At 35.6% G+C, this 12,032-nt stretch overlaps 1 long non-coding RNA gene and 1 other non-coding gene across 2 annotated transcripts in view; both read right to left on the bottom strand.

The window, feature by feature from the left end:
* The window catches only part of LOC123522197, a 69,594-nt gene that overhangs the window by 1,515 nt on the left and 56,047 nt on the right, over nucleotides 1-12,032 (bottom strand). The gene's annotated exons all lie outside the window — the stretch shown is intronic.
* LOC115871115 lies at nucleotides 312-441 on the bottom strand. Its single transcript, XR_004047098.1, has one exon. It is a non-coding gene; the product is annotated as a small Cajal body-specific RNA 24 (non-coding RNA).

Raw genomic sequence — 12,032 nt, forward strand, 5'->3', positions numbered from 1 at the left:
GTATAGATGTGCTTTACACAATTGATCTATGTATTGTGATGAATTGTATGAGCCCCAATTAAAAAAAAAAAGAAAAAAATTGAAATAAAAATAAAAATTATTTAGTCACCAAAAAAAAATAAAAATAAAAATAAAATAAAAGGTAATGGAATTTTCTTGGAACTTTTTGAAGCCCCTTAATATAACTACCTTAAGAAACAATAACCTACTCTACAGGAGAAAGAAAAAATGTCTTTACTTTGTGTATATGTAGTTTTGTTTTGTTTTTTACAAGAGACTAGGTGTCTTTCAATTCCTTTTTGTGTGTGTGTAAGCGTCAGTAGTGGAATGATCCACCCTTTTAAGTTGCAAAGGGTGAACAGAAAGCTACTATTCTTCTCTAGGACATTTATGAAGAGTTATCTTCACCTTGAGAAGAAACTGAAGAAGAATAAATGTCCACTCTTGCCTAAATTTTATAGTTCTCTTTTCTTAACAAATTTCCTATGATGCTTACTGTAAGGATTATAATACATTTTTTTCTCCTTTCAAACTGCAGAAAAAGAGACATTATGATTGGGATATCTACTGCTTATATACCAGGGATAATGTTAGCCAATTTTATTCAGGTTGGTATCGAATCAGTTCTGACTCATAGCTACTCTACAGCACGCATGGAGTTGGCCTCTAGGATTTACAAGGCAGCAGATCTTTACAGAAGCAGACAGAAACATGTTTCTTCTAAGGAGCAGCTGGGGCATTCAAACTGCACACCTTTTGTTTAGCAGTCAAGTGATGTAACCACTGTACCAACATTTTCTCAGAGTAATAATTACTGTAAAAATGAAATAAGCATGAATTTCAGCAAAGATATAGTAATCACTTAACCATTCCGACCCAACTTTGTATGCCAGTGGAATGCATAACCTATGAAAAGTAATATTAGCATTATTGTTGAACTTTGACGTATCTTGATACATTTTCTTTTCTTTTTAAATTGACGTCTTTGGTTCAATTTCTGACATCTGACATGTGATCAATAAACATTGTGGAATCAGTATCTGAGTAAAATGTCCTCCTGCGCATTCATTTATCCTAGAAGACAGGATAGAAGAACCCGTAGAGAGCAAAGGATGGTGGTTAATGTTGGAAATTTGGATTTAGAGGACAGACGGAGGGAATGGGCTTTTTTTTTTTAATCTACAACCTGCTTTAGTGTTTAAATATCTTATTTCTGTTACCATGGAATATGCTTCTTGTCTAATAATAGCCTGTCTACTTCTATACTTCTATCAAACTTGTCTCTGGGACCTTTCATCTGGGGCTCCCTATATTTTACACGCTCTGCAGAAGCATACAATCAAGAAAGTCCCACTCTGAGTTGTTGAACCAGACTGCTTGCCGTTGCAGATGTGACACCGGCTTTTTCCAGGCCATTGACTCTGTGGATGGCATGTCAATCGCGGATGGGTCTGGGGTGGAGTTTCACAGGAGCGCTCTTTAATGATCTTTTAGTGTCGTCGTCTACAGAGTTCTGAAGCAGAGCGGACAGAGCAAAACTGCAGCAGGCCTCTGTGTTTGAGTAACAGAAGGGCAGCAGGCTAGCCCACCACCTTCTGGAAGTTGCTGTCTTATCTTTGTAAAGCAAAAAGGGAAATCAAACACAAAGCATGCAAGTGCCAAGAATCTTCATGCTCCTCAGTGAGCCCACCATACTTGTTCCTCGAAGTATTCTACTAGGTAGAAAGGGCATCTCACCGATTTTCATTCTCCTGCTTTGTTTTACTATCATTTTCATAGTTCCTTGGTCAGCAAATGGGTTGTATGTTGACTTTAGATGTGTTATAAAAATAATCATTATTAAAATGGTTATCTTTACAACTAGTGATATTTTGTATTTGTAACCACTCAAATCTATTGTGTGTTACCCTTATTATGTTTATGCAATATGAATTATTAAATCATTTATTAGCTATCTAATGTCCCATTGCATGTAAATTCTAGGAGGCACAGAGTTTTCATTTCTTTAGTGTTGGCTAACGCCTAGATTAGTGCTTGGCACAGGACAAGGCTTAATGAATCTTTGATTAAAACAGATGAATTATTTCATACCATGTCTGTGAAGTGAGCAATACTATTAGGTTGATTTTTTTACAACAGAAAACTGAGGTTGAAAGTCTTTCGACTAAACATTTTTCTAAGTGCGTACCCTTTGGTGAGAGGTGAAAATGGGGATTTAAATCCTGATAATTTTTCTAACTGCAAATCCCTAACTCCTTTAAATAGAATCCTATAACTGCTGCTGCTACAGGATGACTGAAAAGCTTCCAAGCACTGCAAACATCGAAACTGTGGCAAACCCTGGAAAAGCAAGCGCTCACGGCGGCTGCTGTGTCTCTCCAGGTCTCATATGTCTTATATCTTTGACATGGAGTAGTCCTGCCTTTTGTTTATTGCTCACTTTATTGGAAACATATTTGACTTTTCCTTCTCTAAGAGGTTTTTACTTTACACATGTTCTGCAACTAGATTACAGCCTATATAAATCATATTCCACAACTTATAGGCTGGTTATACTAGCTAGATTATATTACTTAGGCAAGTTATAATAGAATCATTACTATTGCAAATGGCATATACACCCTAGCTAGCCACTAAGATGTCTGCTTTATCAAGTCAGTCCTTAAAATATGAGTCTTAGTAATTAATCTCCTAAACAAAATTGGTTAAATTAAAAAAATATAGTCAAATTGCTATAAAATTGATAGCCGTGTGACACACTCACAGAGCAGAAGAGAAACAAAGTCACTTTTGACTCCTGGTGACCCTGCAGGCCACAGTAGAACTGCCCCTGGGGGTTTCTGAGATTGTCCCTCTTGGTGGGCCCTTTGTTTCTCTCAGAACACAGCTCACCTGGCCCTCACACTCGGCGTGTAACCCACTGCTTCCAGAGCTCTTCGACAGTACTTCGCAGCATAGGAAGGCTTTCCAGGAGGACCCAGAAAACTATTTTTGCGAAGATTAAAGGGAATATATCAACATAATTCCAAGTGGATCATACAGAACATTTGAAGAAAAAGATTTTGAAAGGAATGGTCACTCATGAAGATCATGAGAGCCGGGCTTGAAACAGCAGACTCGAATACTTCATCTACCCCATGGCGGCTGTGTGGCCTCAAAAGGTCCCTTCAGTGCTTTGACGATGACAATCATAATACAAAATATTGCTGTGAAAGTAAATTGAATGCTGCACATGGAACAGAGTAGTACTGGGTACAATGCAAATGCTTAGCATGCATTTGTCATTTTAGTGATGTTTGAAATTATTTTTTGCTTTTCCCAGTCTACTCTAAATGCAAGGCTAATTTAAACAATGAAAATAAATGTGTGGATTTCCTTGAGACCTCTTGTCTTTATATTATTTGAGTAATCAAACTCTTTGATGAAAAAGCACTGTACTTGTACATACATGTATATAGATGTTCTTCTGGCCTGGGTTTTTAAAATGAGATTATATTATATGCTGCTTAAATAACAAAAATGAGATATAATTTTCATTTTCCTGCTTTGTTTTGTTATTACCATATTTGCTTCTTCAGAAAATTGTTGTTGGCCTAATATATATCATTGTTATCTATTCCAGTAAAGATAGCACTGATATACTCCTTGTCATGTCAGCATCACATGTCTATTTTCTGCGTGATGTCTGACTGGGTGGGTTCTAGAACTAGTTTTACATAAAGTAGTTTGACTTCAGAATTTGGGAGAAATCTCATTGAACTCCCTTTTTGTTGTTCTTCCTTGAGTATATTTTAAGGGGAATACTGTTTTTCAAAAGCTTGATCAGCTTTAATAGGTATTTGATTTTTGTCTTCTGTTTTCCAATTAAATAAACTGCAAGACATTCAAGCGCTAACTGTAATTTTGATATAGGTTAACTTCTAACTTCTTCAATTTGTAGGCTTCCCCAAGCAGCAGCTGTTCCGAGTTCGAGGTCACACAGAAAAGCCTCTAATCTAATTCTACATCTCTTCACTCCAAAAGTCTATTGACTCTTTAGTATTTTCATCCTCCTTATTTATGTCCATATGCCTTAGAAACTTCATAAATTCTTTATGTTCCTCTTTCACCTGCCTACACCATTGTGATGCAGTGGTTAAGTGTTGGGCTGCAATCCACATGGTCCAGAGTTCAAAACCACCAGCAGCTCCATGGGAGAAAACTGGGTTTTCACTCTCATAAAGTTAGTCTCAAAAGCCCACAGGAGTCACTCTGGGTCACCAATGGCTCAATGGCAGTGAGTTAGTTTGTTTGGTGTGTTTCCAAGTTGATATCATCTTTGTTCATGAATGGAAGACCCCTTGATACCTGTACTTCAAGTGCTTACTGCATCTCATCCAAGTAAAACTATTGCACAAAAACACACTTTTGTACAGCAATTGAGAAACAAACATAAACAAGTATAAACAAATCAAATACAAATAAAATCTATTAGTTGAAACATTACTCCTTTATTTTTATACCAAATGGTGTAATGTAAGACAAAAAAATTCTTAAACTTTAAATTTGATAATCTCATGATATCAATTAAATAAATGTATGGATTTCCCTGGCAGGGAAAATATCATGAATCTGTTATGATTAGATTGAGTAATTTAACTAATATTACCATGATAATTTAGCTAACGTGTTAATATCTAAGTAGTAGATATTCACTCCTAGGATTAACAATCAACATGCCTTGTTTAAAGGAGGATTGATTAAATCCCGGATCTTCAGGACGTACAACCCCTTCAAAGGCCATAGCAGAAGGATCCAGCGTGGAAACCTGCCTAGGTGAACTAGGCTCTACCTCAAACATACGTGTAACAAGGATATAAGGCTGAAATTACATGGTGTGTGAAGACGCAGAAGACATCGTTACACCAAGAGTCTTCAACTGTTGGTAGGCAGGTCAACATTGACGTAGTACATCAATGTCCTAAAAGCTGTTTTAAGATATATATTATTCTGGAAAACCTGTGATTCAGATTGTCAGTGGAGGTTATTGTAAAATTTGCCTGACAACCAACTCCCATTGTTTGTGTAAATAGTACCCAGTCATTTAGGATTTATTCCTTTTAAGTAAATAATTCTGATCTTTGTGTATTTTGATATTTAGTTAACCTACACTTGTTTAATCTCCCTTCCTCAATAGTGTTTTAGAAATTAATACCATGGGCTAATCAATGATGCTGTTAACAGAAGGGAGATGATCAATACTATTCTTTACCATGAATTAACAAGGATGACTCAAGGTGAGTCAGAGGCAAATGAAAAATAGATTGAGGCATGGATTTTGGGCTCACACTTACTATTAGCTCCAATCTAAGAACAATTAGTGCATACGACATGTCCTGCTGGAAGCTGGTCCTCATGAAGGAAGCACAGAATATACGTGTGCTACAGCAGTGTAGTGAAGAAAGAAGATGGCGCCGAGCTATCAGACAGAATATTATCTGGGATCTTAAAGGCTTATTTCCAAACAAGCATCATCAAAGACATCATCTACGTCCACATGGAAGCACACCAACCTCCATCACCCAAGGATTGTAAATTACATAATCCAAGTCTGAAGCAGGGATCAAGCATCAGAGTTTAAATTGTGAGATTCTGATTTGCAGAAGGCTATGGATGACAGTGGAAGCCTAAAATGCATTTGCAGCATCTACATAGGGAATAAGCCTCCAGTGATTTCCCTTTAGCTACCATTGAGGGATGGGAATCAACTGGTTACCAGACAGAGAGTATTGAAGATGATTAGAGGTAGATTAACATGATAAATCTAACAGTTAAAACCTTGTCATTTGATCTTCCCTCTGATACACTTCAGGCTTGATCTGCTTTTTAATATTTTCTGTGACTTTTTTCATATTTGGGTTTATGTCTGTAGTATATAAATGTTGTATGTATCTCTGTTGTCCTTGTGGGTAGACTTCTTGGATCTTTGCTATGTGTTTTCTATGTTTTTCAACATATGAAGCCCAGGGTTGATGAACTGATGGAGGCAACAACTCGAATGAGAGTTCGCGGAGGTCCGTGGGCGAGTTGGGAGTAAGGAGGAGCTGATGTCAAGGAGTTCAAGAAGGAAGGAATGTTGTGCAAAGGATCTGGGTAGCAATTGTACAATACTGCTTGATGTGATTGAACTATGGAATGGTGTAATCTGGATTAGCTTCCAATAAAATGGATTGGAACAAACAAACAAATAATAAATAAAATGAAAATAAAGGAGCATTGGAAGTCATTTCACTTTCCCTCCTTCCCAGATCTCTTTGTGAATCAAAGTCCTGATTTCACTGGAGTTTGAGATAAGGAATGTTGTCTTGTTTATAGGTAAGGAATGTTGTCTTGTTTATCCATGGGACCTCACTAATTAGAACCTTTACAAGTGTCATTTTTAGGTTGCTTACCCCAAACTCTGAAGTGAACTTACTAAAATTGACCAATCAGGTATTGAATATTGCTGTACTTTTCCAGCAGATTGTTATATTTAATTTATTTTGTTTTGTTAAAATAATGCAGAGAGGTTAAGCAAATTACCCAGTTAAAGCTAGCTACTTCAGAGAGGAAGGTAGAATGTGAAGCTAATGAGTCCAAAATTCTTTTCATGACAGCTGTACACACACACACACAGCCAGAGAAGACAAAAACAATCATGCTTTATATGCTCTGTAGGTCTACTTCAAAAAATGGCTCTATTTTGTGACAGAAATATTTAATATTTGATTAAAATATTTTTACAGCAAAGTCCTGAATCTGCAATCTTTTCTTGGCAAAATTCCTATAGGAATTTGATGATCACAACATCAAGGTGCACACACACACACACACACACACACACACACACAGGTTTGCTGAGTGGACACTAAACCTATAAAATGGGCCAAAGGGAATTTTCTGCAGCACCGAATAAGTACACACATTTTTCCTGACTTTTAATGTCATCATTTTCATGATCCTTTATCTCTTACATATGCTAAATACAAAGTAACATATTTCTGATAGTGTCAGTCTGTTTTTATCTGCTTTTCCTTTATGCCTACCTATGTGCACCTCATTATTCGTTTCTTCCCTGAAGCATCCCAATATGAAAAGTATGGATTTAAATAAGTAAGAAATAATTGGCAGAGGTTGCACATACTGCAGGTTACACAAAGAATAATGCTATGTCTGCTGTTATCTGATGATGGCAGGGTTGCTAGTTGGATATATTTCAGGTAATGAGTATCTTAGCTTTAAACCACTTAATGAGTTCAGAACCATGCAAACCTTATTTGCTAAGGTAAATAGGCTGACATTTTTGGTTTCCCCTTATCAAATCTTTGACCAGATTTCTATTCATTTCTCTGGGTACCCACATTGATTTCCTTTATCTAAAAGTAAGAATAATGAATTAGGTTAATGAATGATCATAACTTTAAGTATTAATTCTATAGATGGCTCATTTGTAAAAAGAAAGAGATTATTTAATATGGCTAGTCACAAGAATTACATCAAAATGAAAGCATTCCACTTTTTTTTTAAGCTGGTCATTAGTGAGTCTTCTTCCAGTGTGATGCCCCAGTCTTCTTCCCCTAATCCAACTTTGTAGACTGTTTGCTCAGCATAAAGAATGGGCAGACTGAATAACTGAAATACAATGATACAACCCTGCCACATATCATTTCCAGTTTGAGACAACACAGTAGCCTTTTATTCTTCATGACTAATTGCCTCTTTAGGCATGTATAAGTTCCTGAACATAATCTTACACTGAAATTCCCATTATTTGCAATGTTATGCATCATTCATTATAATCCATATAATCACATAGCCAATAAAGCATAGCCAATGCATAAACATCTTTTTGTATTATCTGCTTTTAGCCAAGATCCATCTGATGATAGCAATGTATCTCTTCTTCCGACTTCCCTTCGCAAACCCACTTGACCTTCTGGTAATTGTTCTTGAATTACCTGCAGTTGTTCTTGAACTATTGTCAGCAGAATTTGCTAACAGAATATTGCAGATAGTGTTAAGATACTTCTGCCTTTCCTTTTATTGTCTTTCATTGGATGGGGATGAATATTAATTTATTCCAGTCGGTTTGCCAAATATCTATTCCTAAATTCTTTGACGTAGTAAGTAAGTATTAGAGCGTCGCATCCATTTTTGTAGCATCTCAACTGGTGTCCTACTCATTTCTGGAGCCTTGATTCCAGCAGTGCCGTCAGTGCAGCTTCGACTTTTTCTTTCATTCCCGGCGTTTCATCATCATATGCTACCTATGATTTGGTTGCACACTGACTACATTGGATTGTTACAGTGACTCTGCACATGTGGCCTCATTCAAAATTTTTGCTAATTCTTCAGCAATGCAACTTGAAGACTGAATTTTCACCTCAGTTCTTTCAGCATGAAAAATGCCAAACAATCTGCTTATTTTTTCCCTTTGATTTTTTTGGTATAACTCCATGGATTTGCATGGTTCCTTATAATCCTATACTTGGTCTTATCAAGCTTCCCCTGGGAAGGTTATCTTCAGCTCTTTTCATTCTCCATGTCTCCCAAACACTCTGTACTGTCCAGTCAGTTTCAGTCTTTTATTACATTCATTCATGTCTATTTTTTCTTTCCTGCCGGCCAATGACTTTTCACTTTCTTCCTCTATAATGTCCCGATGTTGTTATCATCTGTTTTTTAATTTGTCTCTTAATTCAAGCAAATGTACTCAAACTTATAGTCTCGATCTTGTAGTGTTTCCTTTATTTTCTTCATCTTCAATTTGAACTTGCACATGAGCAAGTTGTCCGCAGTCAATCCCTGGATTTTTCCTAGATGGATGGTATTGAGCTTCCTCATCATTTCTTCCCACAGATCCAGTCAAGGTGATTCCTCTACAATGTACCTGATCCAAATAAGAGTCTTCTGTTTATGATTTTTCCATTTATGTTATAAATTAGGGGTTTCTTTCTTTTTTTAAACAAAACCTTTATTTATTATAAGTGTTATCATACAGTGACTTAACCCTTAGTTAAATAATGTGAGATTTGCTCAAAATTCTTGCAATCCACTTTAATTCCTTAGCCCAATAGGCACTAAATTCCCGGCCAAATCTACTGCTTCAAATCAGAATCCACAGATTTCTCTGACTCAGTTCTTTGTGTTTCTTGTCTTTTATAGCTATAAATAGCCTGTAGGGGAAAAATCATTATCTTTTCACACATTTTCCATGAACTTTTGGAAGCTCTTTGCATAAATACACACAATACTACTATTAGTGGTAGTAGTACTGGTAATTATATATGTGTGTTATTATTATTATTCTGTGCTGTCAAGTTGGTTTTGAGTCACCCCTACATTGCTGTGAGTGAAACACTGCCCGGTCTCGTGCCATTCTCCCGATTCTTGTTATGTTTCAGTCAAATGTTGCATGTGTTTCCATACATCTTTTCTCATTTTGAGCCTTTTCCAGAAGCAAATGAAAGTTCCAAAAGCTTTGCTCCATATCTATCTTAAGGTCAACTCCACTTTGAGGAAGCAGCCCTTCTCCTACCATATTTCTAGAACCTTCCAACATAAGGAGCTCATCTTCTGGCAGTATATCAGATAATGATGCATTGCCATTCATGGGTTTGTCATTGGCTAATCCCTCAGAAGTGGGCAACCCCCCATTTCTACATAGTCTGTTCTTAATCTGGAAACTCCACTAAAACCTATTCACCATGGATGACACTGTTGGCATTTTAAATACTGGTGGCATAGCAACATTACAGTAAGCAACAACCGCAGGATGACAAACTGACAGATAAGTGGATATATATATATATATATATATATATATATATATATACACACACACACACACACATACATATATATATATCCCCTAATAGTGCGTGTGGTTATCTTTTTAAACAATCAATTAATAGTTTATAATATCATTCTAAGATTTTGGAACAAAGAAGAGGTGTCAAAGCTTAAAAATACACTGACAATTTTTATAAAAACTAAGCCTTAAATAAGATAAACTCCAGTCACAGAATTATTGTTGGAACCTGTCTTGATAGCGCTGAACCTATTTTCTAACTTGTAGAACATTTTTTCTAACTCAGTAGCAGACATTTGTGCATAGCCAGGTTTAAGATCTTTGATGAGAAAATGATTCTACCCGTATTTGGAATATGTTATAGCTATTTAAATATTATAAAATTACTTAAAGTTTATAAGTTTCTTATTTAAGTACACATTCGGTCTAGTGTTCCTTTATTAGAAATTCAATGGAGTATTTTAAGGATTCTGCTAATTATTATAAAAAGAAATGTTAACTTTTTAAAGTAGATTTACAGAAAACAAAATTCTGAAACTCTCTTTTAAAATTGATTTGTTACTAAATTTGTTCAAAATGCCAGTGATGTGTGTGAGACAGCGCTCACTCCTGTAGTTAAAGAAAGCGTGATGGATCATCTCTCTCTGGGACGCTCCTTGTCACTCTGCATATCTGAACTGGACTCTTCTTGACAGAATGTACTCTGACATTCGCTCTGAGTACCAAAGGTCTGAATTCTGGTGTTTGTTTGCAGAAGAGGTGGAAATAGAAGTAAGAGGAAGATGCAAAATAGTAAATCCAAGACTTTAAAGCATATTTATTTTAAGTGACTTACTACAAGAGATCAATAACACTTTAAATGGGAAAACAAAAATACTAATGAAATATCCTGACACAGTTATTTGAAGCCTTAATTTTAAAAAGAATAATAGAAGGGGATTTTGTGTTTAATTGATCCTTTATAGAAATTTTTATTTACCCATATTTGTTACTAAAAATTAGGAAGAAGATATTTAATCATCCAAAAATTCAGTGTCAGTGCAATGAAAATTAACTCAAATAATGCATCTTTTATATTCTCTACAATTACTATTTCTGACCATCAATTGTCTGCTGCTAGTGTGATCATTTGGCTTGAGATGTGGAATTTGGGAGAGAGGTTACCCGGGAGAGAAGAAGTAGAGCCAGGTGATACTTGGGTCGATGTCTCCCACGATGGAAGACTAAAATGTACACAAATGTTTTAGTGTGAATGCAAACTGTTTTTCATTCATGTGTATGTTTTTCAAATATTTCCTCTGGAAAAATAGTTTTATGAAATGGTGTTTCCTAGTAGAACACGCAGAAATGGGTAATATTCTTGTTTGTTTTTTATTTTTAGATTTCAGTCTTAGATTGCTAAATGAATTGTAACATTTTAGTATGATTAAATCATTTAAGAGCATGCAACTCAAACCATTTCAATTTAGATGCTTACGTAAACATCTAAACAAAGCAATAGTGACATTATGTTAAAGATACTTAAAATATACTTAAATTAGTTTTTACATAAATCTTGGAGAATACCATTAGTCCTTACAGTAAATTCAATCTTTGAATGAGAAAATATAGCAGCATCAGTCATCCTACATAGTATTTAAAATGTGATATCATCTTGTAAGGAAAAGTATCCCAATTTACATATTCTACTGTGTATAGCACCAAGGCTACTACCAAAGAGATTAGAAAAAGTAAAGTTTTAGATATAATAAAATCCCTAAAATATGTGTCTTCATAAATGTTGATTCAATTTTGCTTTAAACACTTAAAATAAAGAACATATGTGGGCTGTGGAGGTGGGGGGCTTGTGTCCTTATGTTTCATTAAATAACAATTTTGCTTAATTTAAAATTAATTGCAAAGTGAGACAAATATGACTTCAGGGTATGGTTTTTCTACATTGTTACACTGACTAATGGGAACTCTCCATGCATCCTTCATTTCTCTGACTGATGCTTCTGTCAGCTTTCCCCTCCCATGGCTCTCCCGTATCTCTCCAAACTCTCTAGTATGTGATATAAAAGTTTACCAGACGCCTTTAGCAGTCAATGGAAAATGCCACCGAGTTGGCATTCCCCTCCATTTGTCAATATTTCATCCATATCTTTTCTACGGGCTATTGGTTGAAGCAGACTCTACTTTTAACATTTACTATAATAATTAC

This window comes from Echinops telfairi, unplaced genomic scaffold (assembly GCF_000313985.2).
Source record: "Echinops telfairi isolate 266 unplaced genomic scaffold, ASM31398v2 ScPeMD7_3533;HRSCAF=4204_0, whole genome shotgun sequence".
Taxonomy (NCBI): Eukaryota; Metazoa; Chordata; class Mammalia; order Afrosoricida; family Tenrecidae; genus Echinops; species Echinops telfairi.